The following is a 22,120-nucleotide window of genomic DNA, read 5'->3' as shown; positions in this document are numbered from 1 at the left end:
TTTATGTTATGTCTATCCATCTTTTTCCTGTGGCCCACAATGCTTTGAGGCAAATATGAGAGTAACTTAACTTAGAAAACTTAACTTTTTTCCTCTTTCTTTTTTAGAGTGTCATTGTTCTCATATTTCATTCAATTAATATTAAAGAAATCTGATTAGAATTGACTAATTATTTTCAGGAGATCCTTAATAACAACAAAAAAAAAAAACTCAAAACTGATGAATATTGAATGTAACTGTACTGTAGGGAATACAACGAAAATAATAATAATCTGGAAGAACAAAACAATGAACTCAAGAGCTTTGGCTACAGATATGCTTGATCATACCTGTCAACATTGGGATGTGAAAATAAGGGACACCCCCTTCAAAATATAATAATAATAAAAATTCCCATTATTACTAAATATGTTCAACTTGAGTTGTTTTGTAAATAAACAGTTGAAACAGTCAGTAATGTGTTTTAGTATTATTATTATTATTATTATTGTTATTATTACTATTATTATTCATTTATTTTCCTTTCGGCTTTCATTCCTATATTAATCTGGGGTTGCCACAGTGGAATGAACCGCCAACTTGTCCAGCACATGTTCACACACATACACTATGGACAATTTAGCATACCCAATTCACCTATACCACAAGTCTTTGGACTTGTGGGGGAAACCGAAGCACCCGGAGGAAACCCACACGAACACGGGGAGAACATGCAAACTCCTCACAGAAATGCCAACTCACCCTGCTGAGGTTCGAACCAGTGACCTTCTTGCTGTGAGGCGAATGTGCTACCGACTGCACCACCGCGTCGCCCTATTATTTCTGGTTTCCCCTGACAGTCCAAAGATGTGCGTTACAGGTGAATTGAACTAACTAAATCGTCTGCAGTGTATGAGTGTGTTTGTGAATAAGTGTGTATGGGTGTTTCCAAGTACTGGGTTGCAGCTGGAAGGGCATCTGCTGCGTAAAACATACCCAGCTGACACACAACATCATAAGACATTAATATTAGGTTAGATTTAGGTTGCCATCATCTAAAGACAATGTTATTTTGGCGTCCAATAACAACGTAAACTGATGTTGATATTTGGTTGATTTTAGGTTGTGTTGGAAAGTGAATCCAACTCAAGACAACATCTTGAACCAACATCATATTGACGTCAATACTGACATTTATTCTTCAAGTATGGCAACCAAATCCAACATCTGATAGGCATCATAGTGGTAAAATCAAGACAACATCAAGCTGTAACATCATTAGATGTTGATATTTGGTTGTTTTTAGGTTGCGTTGGAAAGTAACCAAAATGCAATGTCTGTCCAATGTTGGATATTGATGTCGGGCTGATGTTGACATAAACCCGATTTTCATTTCAAAACAAAGTATAACGTCCCATGATGTTGGGATACAATGTCAATCTGACGTCATGTTGATGTCCTGTGTCTGCTGGGTATGCTGGAATTGTTGGTAGTTCTTTCCACTGTGGTGACCTCTGAAATAGAGACTAGGCCAAAGGAGAGTGAATGAATGAATGAATGAATGAATGAATGAATGAATGAAAGTCAATGGACAGGTTTTCACCTTCAAGATATCTTCTTCAGTGTTCAACAGAAGAAAGAAACTCATGGAAACCCTTACAGTAAAGTACATAGTGGGTAGATTTTCAGCTTTGAGTGAACTATCCCTTTAGCATTTAGAGTGATTTGTTAATTTTTTAAAATCGGTTATTCTAAAACTGTTAGTGTAACTCATAATTTGCTGAAAAAGATGGATATTGTCCTTCAAGACTGCAGCTTGTGTGTGTTTGGAAGATAGTCCAGTATGACTGTGTGCTAGCGGCTGTTTTCAATGCCATAGTACACTGGAGGGTTGCCCAAACCTGAGCCATGAGGTTAGCAGACAGAAGGGGAAATAAACTGTGCTGAATGACAAAAATGTAACTCTCTGTATAGTCCTGCATGGCTTGGACAGCAACATAAACTGGCTTTTCAGTGTTTAAATGGTGTTAAGCAATTTTTTTGCAGCTTGCTGAAACGTTCATTCTTGCCAAAGTAGCCAGATGCCAATATGGACAGGTGGTGCAGCATGGCCTGATTCTCTAAAAAAAAAAAAAAACATTTCTGACCCAGACTATGCTATGTAAACACGCCTTTAATCAATAATGAATTCATTTAAATAATACATTCATTCTGCAAAAAATGCATCAAATTATTCACAGTGGCATTAAAGACTTTTATTTTGTTACTAAATATTTTATTTCAAATGCAGGTTGTTGTTGTTGTGTGTTTTGCATTCATTATAAAATGTTTTTAACATTGATAATGTAGTAAATGTTCATTGAGCACCAAATCATATGCTAAACTTGCTGGATTGTGCCTGGTGGTTGGTTTTGTATTGGGATTGGCTTCCAGTAGTGTTATAAAGTGTGTGTTTTCAGGTCTGTTGGAACAAATAAACATGTAAATGTGAATCCAGTGTGAATTGGGTTGTTGTTGGCTTCTGGGTCCACTTTGGTTTCTGGTTTGAGTTTAAACATTCTTAATTAATGACTCTTTCGCTTCACAGTGCAGGTAACATCACAAAAGCATCACTGGCAGTTTTTTTTTTTTGTTTTCAGTATTGCTCACCCTATATTAAACAGAAGTCCTACTGTTTTGATTTTATGTTCTAGCTTTTGTTTTGTAGAGCTGATATTTAAACTGTTGTAATGTCCGCTGTTCAGTTTATCGTAATAACAGTTCTACCAGAAAGCCCAGGCAGATAAATATGATATTGAATTACATTTGAGTGATGAGTGTCGTTTCAAAACCAGTATGATTTTGCAAAACATAGGATTTCTTTGGCGGAGGCCCAGTCCTTAGTTTGAATCGAATGTTTGTTATTCCAGCTATGGCTGCTGAGGATGAAGACAGGGGTGGAGCCTACCCACCTGAACAGGGTCAACCTGGTGTTGGTGGGGAGGATGGTGGGTGAACGTCCATGTCAGTAGCTGCGACCAAATGAATAAATTAAATAGGCAGCTTATATATATTCCATGTATCTCGTGGCTATTGGTTGGAACTGATTGTGATGAGTGACGTAGCATTATGTCTTCCTGGTAGGGAAGGCTATGTTGCATTCGCTTCTACCACTTTGACATCATATCATTTGTAAAATAACAAACTTTGAATTTAGATAAAGTCTTCACTTTTGTAATACCAGTGTAAAAAAAAAAAACATATACTATATATATATATACATATATCTGAGGTCGAGTTATACTTTCTCAATTTGTCTGTCATTTTGATGGAGAGGGTTGTAAAATTTCCGTCATAACCTATTATTGATCGTTATTTAATTTGCAGACTTTCTAATCGCTTTTCTCATTCATATTTTAATAATGAACTTGCATGACGAGTATATAGGCTAAATTATTCATTTATTTATTTGACAAATTAACTAAAACTCCTATCTGCCTTAACTCATATCTTCCTCCTGCGTCGACCTGAACTAGGTGCTTGCCTGTGCGTAATCAAAAGCATCAAGGGAGACTGATGCAGAGGCAGTTGTCATTAAATTCTGTGTCTTTCCCTCGCAAAGGTGACTCCTCGTAACCAAAGACTGGATTTACTAGCGCCACTTCAGCCAGTGTTTTGTAGCAATATATATTGTAAATAATAAAATATTTAGAGAGAAGATTTTTTTTCACATTTTCTAACATTCCTTTTTTTCATTATTCTGTTTATTTTGTACTTTTGCTTCAAATGTATCTTCTCATGTGTTTATCATTTTAAATAATGACTGTTAAAGTAATTTAAAGAAAAAGACTGTTTTAAGTAAAGATTTACACACAGCATTGTTGGTTTACAAAAAAAAAGTTGTTGCATTACTACACTTGATATAGGTTTTATTGTAAAAAACAAAACAAAAAAAACAAGAAAACATGTTAAATGACAATCTGAAAGATTTTATGGCTTACATCAAAAAATAAAGCTGATTTGGTATTCAAAAATGTTTTATTTTGAATATATATATTTTTTATAAATCGGTCCTACACCTTCATATTTTACGATTTTCCAGAGTATATGTATTAATTCCTGTACTTTTACCATAAACTGACATACCAACCATTTGCAAGAGGTTGATATTTTTTAAATTATGGGATGTGTTGAAAAAATGTGTTAAGTGTGTTAACTAGAGACATTAGGAGTGAGGAAATGCAATCCAAACATTTTTTTTTCTTGGTGGGGTAGTTAAAGGTTTATTCAGGCACATTCACTGTGGTTTTTTGGACCTAATTTCAGCTACATTTTTTTTTTCTCCAAAAATGCATGGACATCAATATTTCTTACAATATTATTGTAGCACACTTTGTGCTGAATACAAAAAAATACATGTTGGCCAATACTATTTAATAAGTAGCTAAACTAAGCACACGTCAAAGCATGTAAAAACATCTTAGAGGCCCTAAAATCACCCCAGACTCCAGAGGGTCAATATTTGATCTTTGTTGAAATTGACATTCATTTATTCGTTTGTCGGCTTAGTCCCTTTATTAATCCGGGGTCGCCACAGTGGAATGAACCACTAACTTATCCAGCAAGTTTTTTCGCAGCGGATGCCCTTCTAGCCACAACCCATCTCTGGGAAACATCCACATACACATTTACGCACACACGCATATACATACACTACGGACAATTTAGCCTACCCAATTCACCTGTACCGCATGTCTTTGGACTGTGGGGGAAACCGGAGCACCCGGAGGAAACCCACACGAACACAGGGAGAACATGCAAACTCCACACAGAAACGCCAACTTTGCCGATGCTCGATCCAGCGACCTTCTTTCTGTGAGGCGACAGGACTACCTACTTTATTTTATTCCTGTGATGCTAAATAAGTAATATGTTTATGCCAAATCTAGCCAATAAAGCTGTAAATATGGCATGTTAAACACAACCTTACGAAAATTTACAAAATATCATTCATTCATTCATTTTCATTTGGCTTAGTTCCTTTATTCAATAGGGGTTGCCACAGTAGAATGAACTGCCAACTTATCCAGCATATGTTTTACAAAGCAGATGCCCATTCAAATGCAAACACCCATACACTCTCATTCACACACACACACACTACGGCCAATTTAGTTTATTCATTTCGCCTATACCACATGTCCTTTGAGGAAACCCACACCAACACGTGGAGAACATGCAAACTTCACACAGAAATTCCAGCTGACCTAGCCAGGGCTCAAACCAGTGACCTTTTTGCTGTGAGGCGACAGTGCTAACCACTGAGCCTCTGTGCCACCCTTCAAAATATCATTAAGAGTGTAAACCATTGCTGTGCTGGTCAGTGACTCTGTTGTACTGTATATTGATTAAAGCCTGTACATTTTAGGGGGCAAACCAAAGTTACCTTGTGCTTCATACAGTAGGCAACACATAATTGAATCATATTTTGAATCAGCAGGGTTTACATAGCAAACACAGTTAGTATTTCTGAAAATGTACAAGAAACATCCACTGATGCGTGACCAGTGCAAGCCCATGTGCATTTGTCCATTGTGAGCGTCAGCAGTGTGCATCTGAGGGGAAAGAGAGCAGTCGTGGCCACCCTCACACATCGATTCCAGCCCCCCAAAATGAGACGGAGCAAAATCGATTTGTGCTTTTATCTCCCCCAACCCAGACTGCAATGAAGGGAGACGGAGAGAGAGGCTGATGGGATCTGAAATAGAAAGAAAGTCAGTCTGAATTTGGGACTTGTTTAACCGCCTTGGTTTTATTGTGCTTTCCCCCTTCTTTCTTTTCACTTTCTCCCTCTGTCTCTTTCACTTTCTTTTCACTCTTCCCGCTGTCTGCCGTCCACTGTCCTGCCGTGACTCAAAGTGACAGCGCTCTTTAATTCGGTCAGGGAAGGGCAGTTTGACACCATGGTGTTATGACATCAAGACTTAAAGTATACTGGCTTTTACATTTAAGATCAGTTCATGAACTGAGTTTGATTTCAGGGTGCAGAATTGCTGTATTGTAGAAGTGCAGCTTTTTGTAAGCCTTGTGCTTTTGAACAGTTCAAAAATCAAAGGTTTTATTAGCCCGGCTAGTTTTGAATTGCATTACAGTAGTTTAAAATAGAGATCACGATTCTGCTATGATTCATATGTAATTTGTCAGGGGTTCAGACACAATAATCTTTGCTGCAGTCTATTTCAAATATTTTATTAAGCTGAATGATGAATGAATGGAAAAAAAGGTTCAGTGACTCACTTATTTCATTACTAGATTAATTTGCTTTCTTAGAACGAAGCTTTTGAGCAAATAATTCAACGACATATATATTGTTACACTGGGCTTTTCATTCAAGATTGCAGAATTTTTAACAATTAATTGTGTAGCTCTATTATACGATACACTCGCCGGCCACTTTATTAGGTACACCTTACCAGTTCCAAGTTTGACCTCATTTTGCCTTCAGAACTGCCCTGAAAATATACTGGAACTATTCCTCAGAGATTTTGGTCCATTTTAACATGATAGCATCACACAGTTGCAGATTTGTCGGCTGCACGTCCATGATGTGAATCCCCCCTTCCACCAACCCAATGGTGCTCTATTGGATTGAGTTCTGCTGACTGTGGAGGCCATTTGAGTACAGTGAACTCATTGCCATGTTCAAGAAACTAGTCTGAGATGGTTCACTCTATGACATGGTGCATTATCCTGCTGGAAGTAGCCATCAGAAGATATCCCTTTAATAAGTCATTTTACTTGTTTAATATTGTTTTTATGCATAAAAATTACTTTTCTAAATCTTTATTCTGAAATGGGATCTTGTCTCTGGCTCAATACATACAGTTAAAGTCAGAATTATTAGTCCCCTTGAATTTTTAGCCCCCCTGTTTATTTTATCCCCAATATATAGTATATCCCCAATATATTTTTAATAACTCATCTCTAATAACTGATTTATTTTATCTTTTGCCATGATGACAGTAAATAATATTTTACTAGATATTTTTCAAGACCCTTCTATACAGCTTAAAGTGACATTTAAAGGCTTAACTAGGTTAATTGGGTTAATTAGGCAGGTTAGGGATATTAGGCAAATTATTGTATAACGATGGTTTGTTTTGTAGACTATCGAAAAAAATATATAGCTTTGATACCTATGTACAATGCAGAAAAATGTAAGTAGACTGATAGAAAATGTGGGATATTTAGAGCATAAAAATCCTTTATTTTTTAAATGAAAGATACTCAAGTTTAATGATTTGGTTAAACTTAACACAACAATTTATGTTTAAAGCTAGGAATAAATTACTTCCAAACTGCAGACAAAAGTTTTTTAATGCAAGACAAGGGGGATATAATCTGTGAGATGAACTAAATTTTAGTAGGTTGAAAACAAGGACAATTTTGAAAAAAGTTCAATTTGTGTATGTCTGTTTGTGGTGTAAAACTATGGAACAGTCTAAATCAGACTCTCAAACAATGTCAGAATAATAATTAATTTAATAATTTAGTAATAATCAAAAGTTGTACAAATATAAATTATTAAAGGGATATAATGAAAAAGGATGAAATGAGAAAGGTATGATGAAATTTAAATTAATGGCTATTTGCAGTACTATGTATTTATTTCGTTTTTTCTTTTGGTCTATGTTACAAAATGTAAAGGGGTACAAATGGAATCAAACATATCATTTGTCAAAGATGCCAAAATGATAAAATATGTCTCATGTAAAAAAAGACATAAGTAAAAGAAGAAATAAGTTTAAGTAATAGATGAATGATGTATGTGGTAATGGGGTGGGAAAATAATAAGCTTGTGTTTCATCAAACTTAATTTTTAACCATGTTGAAATATATTTTTTTGTTGATGACTTTTCATGTATGATATTTATGTTTGAAAATAAATAAATCAAATCAAAGGGGCTAATAATTTTGACCTAAAAATGGTTTTTAAAAAATGAAAAACTGCTTTTATTCTAGCCGAAATAAAACAAATAAGACTTTATTCAGAAGAAAAATACATTATCAGACATACTGTGAACATTTCCTTGCTCTGTTAACCATCATTTGGGAAATATTAAAAAAAGAAAAAGGGGGGGCTAATAGTTCTGACTTCAACTGTATATAAATCTGTTTGAAATTTGATTAGTTCTTCCTGTGATTTAAATTCTTCTTCTTGTGTGCTGTCGGTTATCCCATTCAAATGTTATCTTATAATTTTAAAAGACTCAAATTCGTTAATTCTCAGCGATGTGTCTGCAGTTGACCGCAGTGCTTTTATGGCCCATGTATTGTGTATTGTGCCAAAAATCAACAAATAAACACTGCAGAAGCTGTCATAATTACTGCTTGACTGTTGGTGCAAATCAAGAGGTTCTCCAGGCTGCAATCACGCCACCGCAAAATTAGCGTAATTATACCGTCTCCCTACAAGGCTATCAAATGAATTATTTTCTCCTAATGAAGCTAATCACAGTAGTCTCTGTCGAGCTTCCCAGGAATGGCATAGGCTAATTATAGTCAGTGATGCACATGATTTGCAGGTTATATTTAAGGTATTATTTGATCAGTGCTGCTGTTTGTTTGTTTCATATACTGAGCTCGCCTCTCCTACTCATGCTGATTCTCTAGTCTACATCACAGTTTCTTACCTGCCTGTCTTACTATTAAGTGCATATTTTTTTCTCAAAAGATATCTCAATATGTTTTTATATTTAATTTAATTTCATTTCATTTTGTTTTAATTAATTTAATTTATTTTATTTTATTTTATAATATTTTATTTTATAATATTATTTTATATATTATATTATATTATATTATATTATATTATATTATATTATATTATATTATATTATATTTTGTTATATTATATAATATTATATTTTTTATATTATATTATATTATATTACTTTATTTTATTTTATTATATTATCTTATATTATATTATATTATATTATATTATATTATATTATATTATATTTTGTTATATTATATTATATTATATTATATTATATTATATTATATTATATTATATTATATTACATTATAAGCAAACCTGGACCACAAAAAGTCTGAGCCCAAATTATCGATTTCTATTTCATGGCAAAAACATTCAAATACAAAGTAAATATTATGTTTCATGAAGATATTTTGTTAATTTTCTTACATAAATATATAGAAACTTAACTTTTAATTAGTAGCAATAACTAAGAACGCAATATAGACACCCTTATACATATTTTTTCAATAAAAGAAACAGTTTTAGACTTACTAATGAATTTAATTTCTCATTTATTTTTTCATGATTGGCTGAAAGCAGTGGGGGTACCAGCGAAAAATAAATAAATAAATAAATAAATAAATCACTCAGCAAAATATTGTTCACTCTCAGAAATAAAGGTACAAAATCTGTCACTTTGGTCAGTACTTTTTTAAAAAAGTACTTTTTTTTTTTTTTTTTTTAGATCATTAGTACCTTTAGGGTACACTTTTGTACTTTTAAGGTACTCTGAGATGCACATTTTTCCTTTTAGGTATTAATATTTCCCTAGTAAGGATCTTTTTTTTTTTTTTTTTTTTTTTTTAAATACAAATATTCTGAAAAGGTACCGCCCCAGGGACAGGTTTTACACCTTTATTTTAATTTACATTATTGAAAAATTATTTTCAAAAGTATTATGGTAAATTATACAAAAAAAATTGAAAAAAAAAAATTTTTATATATATATATATATATATATATATATATATATATATATATATATATATATATATATATATATATATATATTATATTATATTATACATTTATAAATATATATATATTACAAAAATTACAAAAATGAATAGTTACTCTCCATTTACTTTTCCTTAAGTGCTTCCTCAAGTTGTTATTCTGCTGAAAACAATTTTTTTCTCTTTTTTTATACTTTCTATAAGTACAGGTTATTATGTTTCATTTTTACAGATATTGATTTGTTGTTCTAAATGATGACGTAACATCCTCATCAATGTTCTAACATTTTGTTTTATTTGAATTACTACTTCATTTACTATATAAAGGGATAGTTCACTCAAAAATTAAAACTATCTTATCATGTTTGCTCTATCATCTGGATTTAGACCTATGTGGGTTACTTTTTTCTGTTGAACACAAAAGTATCTCAGCTTAAAAAGATCGTTCACCCAAGAATGAAAGTTTACTCTCCATTTACTTTCTCTCAAATGGAGTTTATTTATTCTGTTGAACACAAAAGAAGATATTTTGAAGAAAGCTGAAAACCTCTAATCATTGACACATGCATCTCAATGACATCCATAATAGGGTAAAAAACTAAGGAACAAACACTATGGTGGTGAATGGTTACAGGTTTACAGCTTTCTTCAAAATCATCATTCTTCTTCTTTTTTTTATCTTCATTTCTTCTTTTATGTTCAACATAAAGAAAAAAGTGTTGAATAAGTGAAGAGTGAATAAATGATGACAGATTTTTCCATTTTCAGCTGAACTATCCCTTTAACCAGTAATATTTCCTAAAGTTTTAATTGATTGCATAAATGTTACTATATTTTAGCTTACACAATTCCAAAAGCACTGCATAACAAGAATGACTCAACGGAAAGATTTGGAGGAAAGAGAGCTGCCATCATGTCATAATAATAACAAAGAGTTGTGCGTGTCTGTGCCCTGACATATGCCTCTCCTGGCTCTCCGTCAGAGCCCACTGTTTGTGGAACATCATGAGCAGGTGTCCTTATGTATAATTAGTGCTTCTCCACTCCACATGCAGAGATGCCGTGAGTCCTCCCAAGCTGCTATTAACACAAGCCCACCGACTTACTGAACACCAGACTGTATTTCCAAAAACACATTCTGCCTTTTGCAGTTGATAACAGTGTATGACAATTATAATGGATGCAGTTGGTCATTATTTTTTCCAGATCCACACAGTTTTACTTCTAGTAATGATTCAAATATAAATATAGCTAGAAACATTGTCATTTACTGCGTTTTGTTTATACACAGGACTGTTCAAAAGGTCACTTAGCATGGAACTATTATGTAAGCATATGCAGCAAAGTAAACCATAAGATTAAAGGATTATTCTTACAAAACTATATTTTCTGCTAGCTTTTCCAAGGTAAATTTAGGTAAATTTAAGACTTCAAAAGGACGTGTATTCATCGAATTATATGAGCAAATCTTTTCATAAATTGCAGTGTTTGTTTTGTGTGATGCAAGAAAAGTAATGTGTATTTATATAGCGCATGTATCATGTATGTCTATACACCCAAAGTGCTTCACTTATGGGGCGCTCTCTCCACACCACTACCAGTGTGCAGCATCCACTTGAATGATGCAATGGCAGCCACAGGACAATGTTGCCAGTGCGCTTACCAAACACCAGCGAGACATTGATAGAGCCAATTTGGTGAATGAAGTGCCAAAGGGTTTTTAATGACCTCGGTTTAATGTCTCATGTAACAGTATGGTGCCCCCTTCTCTATTAGGACTCACAAAGACAGCAGGTTGAGCGCCCCCTGCTGACCTCACTACCACCTCTTCCATCAGCAACCTAGTTTTCCCATGTGGTCTCCCATCCAGGTACTGACCCGGCTCAGGCCTGCTTAGCTTCAGTGAGTAACCACTGTTGGGCTGCAGAACATTTAGAGCTTGTTTACATTTCAAGTTAAAATGCCAAACGTGACCACATGGAGATGCTAAACAATTCTTAACCAACCATCTTGACCTGACTGCATGTATTTACTTAAAATGCACCGCACTGAAAATTTTGGATTGAAGCCAAAGATTTTTGATGAGCTTGGCCAAAAACCAAAATACTCAATTAGTTCAGACAAATAGGCATACTCTGTAAAAAAAAAAAAAAAAAAAAAAGAATGAATAAATAAATAATAATAATAATAATAATAATAATATATATATTTATTCATTCATTTTATATATATATATATATATATATATATATATATATATATATATATATATAATATATATATATATGGGTTCCACGATTTCTTTGTTTCCTGACATTAAACAATTACTTTAACCTAATTGTTTTACAAATTTAAGTCGATTGAACATAAAACAAATAATTTGTGTCCAAAAAAACTCAATAATTGTGATGATTCAGCTCATTTAAAAAAATTTGAACATTTATCATGTAGCCTCCGCATTGATCTCATTGGCCAGCCTGTACACCTGCCATATGTATATGTATATAGCTGAAGTCAGAATTATTAGCCCCCCTTTGATTTTTATTTATTTTTTTCTTTGGTAATTATTTCCCAAATAATATTTAACAGAGCATGGGGATTTTCACAGTATGTCTGATAATATTTTTGCTGTTTTTTGGTGTTATTGTGGCTAGAATAAAAGCAGTTTTAAATTTTTTGTAAGCCATTTTAAGGTCAATATCATTACCCCCTTTAAGCTATATTTTTTTTTTTTATCTGGTAGTCTACAGAACAAACCCTCGTTATACAATAACTTGCCTAATTACTTTAGCCTGTCTAGTTAACCTAATTAACCTAGTTAAGCCTTTAAATGCCACTTTAAGCTGTATAGAAGTATCTTGAAAAATATCCAGTAAAATATTATGTACTGTCATCATGGCAAAGATAAAATAAATCAGTTATTAGAAATGAGTTATTAAAACTATTATGTTTAGAAATGTGTTGAGAAAATCTTTTCCCCATTAAACAGAAATTGGGGAAGAAATAAACAAGGGGGCTAATAATTCTGACTTTAACTATGTATATAACATATTTGTGGAATACTTGAAGTACCATCCATGATTGTGTTTATTTAAAGCAGAGATGCCCAAACTATAGCAAATTTTAGCCCATCGTAATTTTTCATTTGGCTCTCCATCCCATCAGGGAAGAGAGGTAGAACGATAGGGAATTTTAGGGGAATGCTTTTAACAAAGATTGTCATTTCTAATTTAACAAAACCTTTTGTTAGTTTAACTGTCAAAAAAGCAAACTGGAATAAAATGTTTTAATTAATTGTTGTTAATGAATCAGATTTGCACCATGCAGAACACATTGCAGAAGACATCAGCTAGCAAATCAAGGCAAAGAGTATTTATTAATGTTATAAATGGGATTTTTAAGGTTTTTTTTTGTTAGATGTTCACTATAATATATCAAAAATGTATAATTATTAATACAGTTAAAGTATTTTAATGTAAAGTTTTTCTGAAAGATTATCCATTATAGTATTAGTTAAATTATATAATCAGATTATAATAATACATTAGGAAATTACTATGACAATTTTACAGTTTGGAATATTTATCTCTGGTTCATCCACCCTAAATCAAATTTGGTTTTAGGCCCTTCATAAGAAAACGGTTGGGCACCCCTAGAGTCTAGTACCAATGAGTTTTCTGTGTCTGTATTATTCTGAATAATCGTATTTAAACAGAACTAGCTCATTCATTTGCAAATCAAATCAACTACAATGTATTTCTGCATGCATTGAGTACTGCCAATTTGGGCTTTTTCATGATTTCATTGTTCTTCATACTGTAGGTAGAGCAGATATTTCTGAAATGTTAACAAAAGCAGTCATCAAGAAAACCTTCTCTTGGCCATGTGAAACCAGTCCAGAATATGACCTGCTTCTCAGCTCCCAACCTTAATGAACACAAGTGACAACAGCGGTAAATGGAAAGTGACTAATTTGATTCATGATTGGTGAAATATATTGGATAAATCTCAGCGGTAGAGTCAGCGGAGGCAGCGCTGGGTAAAGAGGGGTTAGTCATCAGTGTGATTGTGTTTATGTGCTTGAGAGGACTGTGCGCGATGAGGGATCCCAGCGTGATTACAACGGGCGCATAGTCACGGCTCGCTCTCTCCGCCGCTGAAATCAATGCCGCCAGAGTCACAACAGACTGAGGCCGGTTTGTGCTCAGCCAGGTGTTCTCAGCCATGAAGAGAAGCAGCACATTATCCATCTGCTGTGCTTTCTCTTCTTCACAGACTGACTCCGGCCTTGGCAAGGTCACAGCTACCGGCTCCATCCGAGATATTCTTGCTATTACAGACCTTCAGATATCATTGAGGGAGCTCGTAAATGAGTTCAGAGCGAGTGAGAGAAAGTGACGGAGGAGAAAGAATGATGGTTGTATTCTCAATGTTGTCTCGAGAGATGCTTTAGTGGGTATTACCATGAACTCTTTTTATTTCACTCACTGGGCTGTTTTCTCTCTCAGATCAGATAATGTCATGGCTTGGCAAGATTGAAGAGGATTGCGTAAGATTTGTGTTGATATCAATTAAGAAAGTCAAGTTAGTCACATCATACTCTGCTTTGTTAATGTTGCAGGTGATCTGAGCTGTATGTGTGCACCCTTTCAGGATGATTCTCCCTGTCACAGTTCGTCTTTGTTTACTTGATAGATTTTTAATTATGGCAGAATGGAGGTGAATGACAGGGAAATGTCATTTATATTCAGTGGCTGAGTTCTCCTCACTTCATTTCAAGGTAATGTGATTAACATTTTCTGATTGACAGGTAATTTGGTGAGGTAACCGATGAAAACAATGATTGTTTTTTCCAAATAAAAATAAACAAAAGCTTCATAGACGATACTAAAAATACACAACACAATGCCTAATATCTTAAAGTGCCCCTAACACAGTTTTTAAAATGACCTTTCATGCAGTGTGTAACATAGAATCAATAAAAGCTTTCACTTCAGCTTCCATATTTCCTCCCCCTCACCCAAAGTTTTAGCACAAATCAGAACACGATGTAAAGAGAGAAAAGTTTTACTCACCCAATTTGATGCGCAGACAAACAAAAGGCAGATGAGCGTTCACAAACTTTAGGACGAGCCCCCAATTATGTTACGTAGCGGATGCACCCCGCTACGCACATAAGATTAAGGATGACTACTATTAAAAGAGGTCACCCGGAGTCCCCGTTCCTGCTCCCCAAGCACACACACACAGGCCAAGTTGTCAAAAGGGGTAACAGATTTATTAAACAAAAAGATCAATATCAGAATCAGGGAACAAAAAGGCCAAAACAACAAACAAAACAAGGTAGGCTCCCTAATATTAAACTTCTTACCTATACCAAAAATAAAAGTTTCATAAATAAAGCATATTCTACCCTTCATAACTAACCACAAAACAGGAGAAAACTGGACAAAAGAAAAGGGCCTTCCCTTTGATCATTCAGCATTAAGGTAAACATTAGCCACAGCTAACAAATGATACCGCCCTAGTACCGTATTTAACAGAGTATCTCACCAGATGACTTTGAAACAGGGTTGTAGAAAGGAATTAAACAATCAGCCACCGCTAATGCAGGTTACCGTCCTAGTACCGTATTTAACAGAGTATCTCACCAGATTACTTTGGAAAAAGGTTTCAGACAGTAAGATCACTGCCACACAGAGAACTCAGAGCGAACTGCTCAGACACACACACAATAGCGAGGGGAAACAGGAAGAGAACTCGATGAGGAGCGTCAACGGCGTGCCTTTATAGCTGGCGCCCCTCTCACAGCTGCACCTGATCTCCGCTCATGTGGAGAGAGAGAAAGAGACTGATAATGGAGGAAACAACACACAGGAACAATACACACTAGCATTGTCAAAAATAATGTTACTCAATATGTAACAGTGAATGAATGAGTGAATTTATTTATTTAACAGGGACAATGCACAAAAATTACCTTAACCTCAAGGGGGAAAGATGCATTGTGCCAGGTTGTAGCAGGATTGCTAATTTCCACCTGCAGTTCCTGAATAGGTTAGAATTAAACAATAATATCCAATTAGTTAAAAAGTCAGTTTAAAACATTTAGGCATAATCACATTCAAACTTAAACACTGACAACTCAAAAACATCTCACTTAGTGTGTACACATTTGATTTGACAAAAACCACCTCCTAGTCAGGTGTGAAAACATCTTAAAATTTGTACATGTGATTATTTCTGTTGGTAGGGAACTCCATAGATTTGAGGCTTTAAAAATAAAAGAGGATTGATCAAAAGAGGTCTTACATCTAGGGACAATACATTCCCCTTTTACCATAGAACGCGTCACTCGCAATGTTTTCTCTAAAGGAAAACAACCAGATGAGTTTTAAATCTGAAAAGTCTGAAAACAATTCGTAGGAGGGCCGATTTAACATTCAAGCACAAGAAAAAGTGGAAACCTGATGTAATTGATGCACTCAGACATGCTTCTCCAGGGTATATGCAGTCAAAGCTCCTTCTTTTTGTTTCTTGTACATCTTGAAGGTGTAGTTTAAATTGGGATGAAAATACTACTAATACTACCCGGAGGCAACCCATGTCAACACGGGGAGAACATGCAAACTCCACACAGGAATGCCAACTGACCTGACTGAGTCTCAAACCAGTGACCTTCTTGCTGTGAGGTGACAGTGCTACCCACTGTGCCAACACGCCACTAATAAGCATAATAATAATAATTATTATTATGTTCCAATCAATTGTTGCTTTACTAAAAGTGCAAGACAGCAGAATGAAGTTTGGGTAACTATAGTGACTTTACTGGAAATTGTTCTTCTTAATATCTTTCTATTTCTACAACAAAGAGGGGAAAAGTATGTACATATTCACATTTACTTTAACATGTTCCATTCAGACAACAGTTAAACTTTACTAATGAACGTTTTTTTCAATACAAATTTTAATATGCATTCGAGGAAAATCTATTAAATGAGACCATTTGAACAGAATATTAGCAAAATGATCGTATTTACCCACCAGCAAAACGTGTAAGCCATGAAGATGTGTTTGTACAATAAAACACAGGTGTTATAAAACTTATCATACTCAAACAACCCTTGAATATTTACAAAAATATAGCTTTAGTAAAAATAGAGCACTTACGGACATATTTTAACATTTAAATCACCCCCAGGCATAATCTGCATGTGCGCTCCTCTTGACTATGCACACTGAGAGAAACCGAAAGTAACCCGAATATACAGTACAGTACGTTAAATGTCCAGTAGGTGGGGGGGTCAAAACCGCAAATGGCTATATGCGACTGTACAGCAATGATAGTAAGTCAAAAATATATGTTTTGGTGGGCCAAATCTCGTTATATTGCGGGCTGGAGGGAGGAGGAGGACCGCACATGGCCCCCGACCTGGCAGTTTGAGACCCCTGTGTATATGGTTATCGACTCTCCGAACGAAAGTAGAGAATAGAGTGGAGTCTATTTTTAGCCATTTTGTTGTGACGTCTGAATGAAATGTTGCCCAGCCACTCGTTTTGCACAAAGTAACAGGAAAACTTGAACCCCTCTTCCTCATATGCTGTCGCAGATTGCGAAGATGCTGTGCTCTATACTGAGACACTCTACACTGAGACACTCTACACAGAGAAATAATTTGTCTTTGTTATTTTTATTTATTATTATTATTTATATATTTTTTACACTGGCTAAAGTTGAAACTGCATAAATTCGAGGAATAAATGGTAAATTTTCCCAACCTTGTGCTGTTTTCCCATCTTTTTACTTTTGACTGCTATAGCAACCTATCCTACAGTACCAGATTTAAAGGAGAGTTGTAATTAAAGGAACGATCAGTGCAAAGCACTATAGATGTACATGGAAGTTTGTCAGACTTTCACAGTGACTTTTTCAGTTCCCTTTTTTAGACTAGCTTCTTCTTGCAAATAACAATCTGTAAATTTGATTAAAATGCTTGGCTTTTTTAGTATGCAAAATATGTATTTAGTTGTTTACTGTTGTGTTCCCTTCGTGCAGCTAGATCTCTGGTTAAGCAGCTAAAGTGGCTTTCACATTGGATGTGGAAAGTGCTGCGCTATGAAACCCATTCATTTCAATGGCTTGAGACACCCAGAGCAGTGCTCAACTTGGATGAGCTCTTGTGTCTATGCTTGAGTCAAAGTTCAAAATAGCCTTTAAGTTTTTAAAGTAGAATTGAGATGTGTTGAATAATATTAAATATTTGTTGTTGTAACTACTTTTAGTTATGATAAAGAATAATACAATACTCTGGTGTACGAAGTGTGGTTATTTATCAATATGTTGCTGCTTTGGGCTCATACACAGGGTTTCTACAGGTTTCATCAAGTCAAATTTAAGTCTTTTAAGACCTTTTTAAGACCATTATAAATGAAATTTCAGACTTGCACAAGGCTAAACGCTAAGGATTTTTTCTAATGGCCCAATGAAAACATTAAAAAAACATTAAAAACTTATGATGTTGTAAGGAAGATAATTAAACCATGTATTTATAAATATAAATAGAAATAGAGTTGGTAAATAGAGTTAATAAATAAGAGTTAATAAATAAACTTTTGTTAACTTTTATTGAGATGTAATGATGGTGATTTAATGGGTGTTGGTCCAATTGGGTAGGTTTACATGGACATAGGAAAATTAAGACCTTTTAAAAATTATTTAAGGCCCACAACACAATATGTCAGTAATTTAAGACTTTTTGAGGCCAGAATTTGGATTTTGAAATTTAAGACTTTTTAGGACCCAGTGGATACGCTGCATACACACTGTATATCATGGCTGCTTGTTTACACTTGATAAGCTCAAATCCAGTTCTCAGCCAATCACCGCAGATTAGCATCATGCAAATGAGGGGTTTAGAAAAATGAATCACTGAATATATCATATGAGTCGTCTGCATAATTAGGTAAAAAAAAAAAAGTGTCTTATATATTAATGAAATTGTTTTTTGACTTTGAATGCATATCATCCAGTTGTTGGAAACCCACAAACCAAAATACATCAATGTTTTATTTTATAATAATAGAAGCACTATTACTATTACTTTATACTACTAACAAAATAAGAAATATTGACAAATGTAATAATGAAACTAAATTGGCACAGGACAAGAAAAAAAAAAGTGAGAAAAAACTGTGAGAAAAAAAATTATTAGAATCTTAATTAATGATACTAAAATAGCACTAGAACAGAGATCCAAAAGTGTGAAAACCATGCCTTACATTTGGTTTGCATATATTGACTCGCATAATAAAAAAAGCTATGTTATAGGAATAATGAATGAATAAATAGTAAAATGTATGCACATTGATCCCATTACATGAGTGAAAATAAATTAAGCCATTCGGTAAACTAGTTCACATGGCTCTATGCTATGTCTGTCATTTAAAACTGTATGACAATTCATTTAAACTATCATTGATGACATTTAGGATTTGATAAACTGTGAGCAATGTCTAATTAATATTCATGAGCACAATTTTGGGCTGCGTCCCGTATGCCAGATTTTAATGTTCATCTTGACACTTTAGTCAGATAACAAGGAAGAGCACAACAACAGTTCACCATCTGCATCTATTGCCCTGACCCCTCCCTCTCCCACAGTCTTTAAATCATTAGCCTTTAACTTCCCTGCATTGAGAGCTGTTGTGCTTGTTGTGGTGGGAGAGTCAGTTTTTAATTACAGATTACCGCTGTTCAGTATTATGCACTACAGGTCTTGTGTCAGAGAACTGACAGCCTGTATCTCAGGACTTTAGATACTTTGAAACAAGGATGTTGGCAACAGAGAGCATCTTTAGTTCTGCAGTTTGTCATGTGTCCCTGTTTGGCACATTTAAGAGAGTGTAACAAACAGCACTGTCCCAAATGATGCCAGTGATTTGCACTTGCATACTTCAGTTAGCTGTCGCTTACAAATCCACAGGACCATCTTTTTTCTTATTTTGAGATTCAACTTGGTAAGAGCTTATTATTGTAGCCTTCATATGCAGTGCAGTCTTAAAAAATTACCTCTTTGAAATTACCTCGTGAAATAAAAATTGCGTTTTTGTTAAAGGTTGTAAATCCCTCTTGTTTTATAGTGCCTGTTGTTATTTCTGACATTTAAAGTTTCCCCATTTATGCAAAAAGGGGGAAAAAGAAGCAGATCATGCTTGAACAGAGCGGGGTAATAAGAAAATATGTAAATAAAAGCAAAAAAATCATGATTTAGTTACAAATGCAACATTTCTCATTTTTATTTCATTTAACTTGATCAATGAAATGGCTTATAAACTTATTTACAAGTCATATTAATTGAGTGAAATTAATTGTTTTACCTGGAGAACTAGTTCTGCGCATGCTCAAGTGATGTTGTTTTTGTTGTTGTTGTTGTTTTTGTTGTTGTTACAGTTGCCTCGTTGTGTGTTTGGAGCTGTGTCACGTAGATTTGCAATTTCCATTTGTAAATTAATTTAGTCGAATTAGTTATTTTACTTGAAGAGCTAGTTCTGTGCATACTCAAGTAATGTAGTTGTAGTTACGGTTGCCTCGTTGTTTGTGTTTGGAGCTTTGTCGCGTAGATTCGCAAGTTCCATTTGTGAATAAATTGACTCAAATTAACTGAGTCAAATTAATGGTTTTACTTTGAGAACTAGTTTAAAGGGCCATGAAACCCCCTCGTTTCAGAAGGGTGTTTTCACACCTCTACTTTGGAAAAAGTCTGAAATGTGGGCGTGTCCAGCTCTGTTTAGGGGGAGTGTCGGTGGAAGAAAAGAGGCTTGGTGTGGGAGTGTCTATTTGGGCGCGCTGAATTGAATGAGTCAAAACACACAACCACAGCGGACAATGTGACTGTGTTTACATGGACATCTGTAGTTGAATTATTTGCCAAATTATTAAATGGTGGACTTTACCTGCAGTTTGGCTCTTTCATTCAGGGTATTCATTCATGTCCCTCCTGACAAACGTGATATTTGATTCGAGGAACTGCTCTAAGCGTGTATTTTTCATGCAATGTTTGATACCGCACGGCGAATGAGAGAAAAAAAAAACTCAGCATTTCCCGGAAACTTAGATGCACACGGCAGGTAGCGTCAGAAAGCCGCGTGTGTTATTCCGGTCTCAAAATCCAACACGAGGTTATAGTTTGGTTGTAACTGTTAGTGCTAACTTGTTTACACTCGGTGCAATGGTTAACTTAGTTCGATACGAACAAACTGAATAAACAAAGAGCACTGGTCGCTCACTTACCAAATCTGTAGAGACAGGACAATCCACAGCAACTAGAGCCGCGTCTTTATTAAGAGGAGACTACAAGCGAATCCGGATCTCAGCGTTTGCAGATGAGAGCAGCTCTCAGGTAAACAATTATCCTCCTTAGACACGCAAGTTATTGTTGTCGCGCGTCGCGTACACTGTTAATCCACACGTGAGTCCAGCTGCGCTCTCACAGAGAGAAAATGAAAACAAAACTTAACGGCAGCAAACTATAAAAGCAACACTTCATGCTTGTTTTGCCAATACAACGTGGCGTCTCTGCCGTCTACACTCTGACAGTAATGAATATTAATGAAGTTGCACAATAGAGCGCGCTGATTGGTTTGAACCAAGCCTTACTCATGCATTAATGCAACACACTGTAAGACGTAATAAGACTCACTCTGGCACAGACGTCCAGTCTGCACGCTGGAATACAACGCTATTATGTCATGACCGTGACGCAGCTTCAAAAATTCGTTTCAAACCGGAAGTACGAATTTGCTTGAAATAACGCAAAAACAACCAATTTACACTTTTTAGTGAAATATAGGTGTCCTAATAGTGTTTTTAGCAGTGTGGGACACATATATGACTGTCAACAGCTCAAAAAATGTGTTTTGGTGTTTCGTGATCCTTTAAGCATACTCGAGTGATGTCAGTGTCATGGTTGCCTCGTTACATGTGTTTGGAGCTTCATCACTTAGATTTACAGTTTCCATTTGCGTATCAATTTAGTCAAATGAATTAAGTTGAATAAATTGTTTTACCTGGAAAACTAGTTTTGCGCATGCTTAAGTGATGTCATTGATGTTTCGGTTGCCTCATTACCTGTGTTTGGAGCTTCATCGCATCAATTCGCACTTTTCATTTGCAAATCAATTTAGTCTAACTAATTGAGCCTAATTAAATTGTTTTACCTAGAGAACTAGTTCTGCGCATACTCAAGTAACGTTGTTGTTGTAACGGTTGCCTCATTGTGTGTGTTTGGAGCTTTGTTGCAAAGATTAGCAATTTCCATTTTCGATTCATTGTAGTCAAATTAATTGAGTCGAATTAATTGTTTTACCTGGAGAACTACTTCTG

The 22,120-nt window shown here is 34.8% G+C and overlaps 1 protein-coding gene across 19 annotated transcripts in view; it reads left to right on the top strand.

Annotated features, from left to right (window-relative positions):
* Positions 1 to 22,120, top strand: part of znf385b (zinc finger protein 385B) — a 300,195-nt gene that overhangs the window by 215,524 nt on the left and 62,551 nt on the right. The gene's annotated exons all lie outside the window — the stretch shown is intronic.

The sequence above is a fragment of the Danio rerio genome, chromosome 9 (genome assembly GCF_049306965.1).
Source record: "Danio rerio strain Tuebingen ecotype United States chromosome 9, GRCz12tu, whole genome shotgun sequence".
In the NCBI taxonomy this organism is placed as follows: Eukaryota; Metazoa; Chordata; class Actinopteri; order Cypriniformes; family Danionidae; genus Danio; species Danio rerio.
Note: the sequence above shows the minus strand (reverse complement) of the source record. Positions and strands in the feature narration are given on the sequence as shown.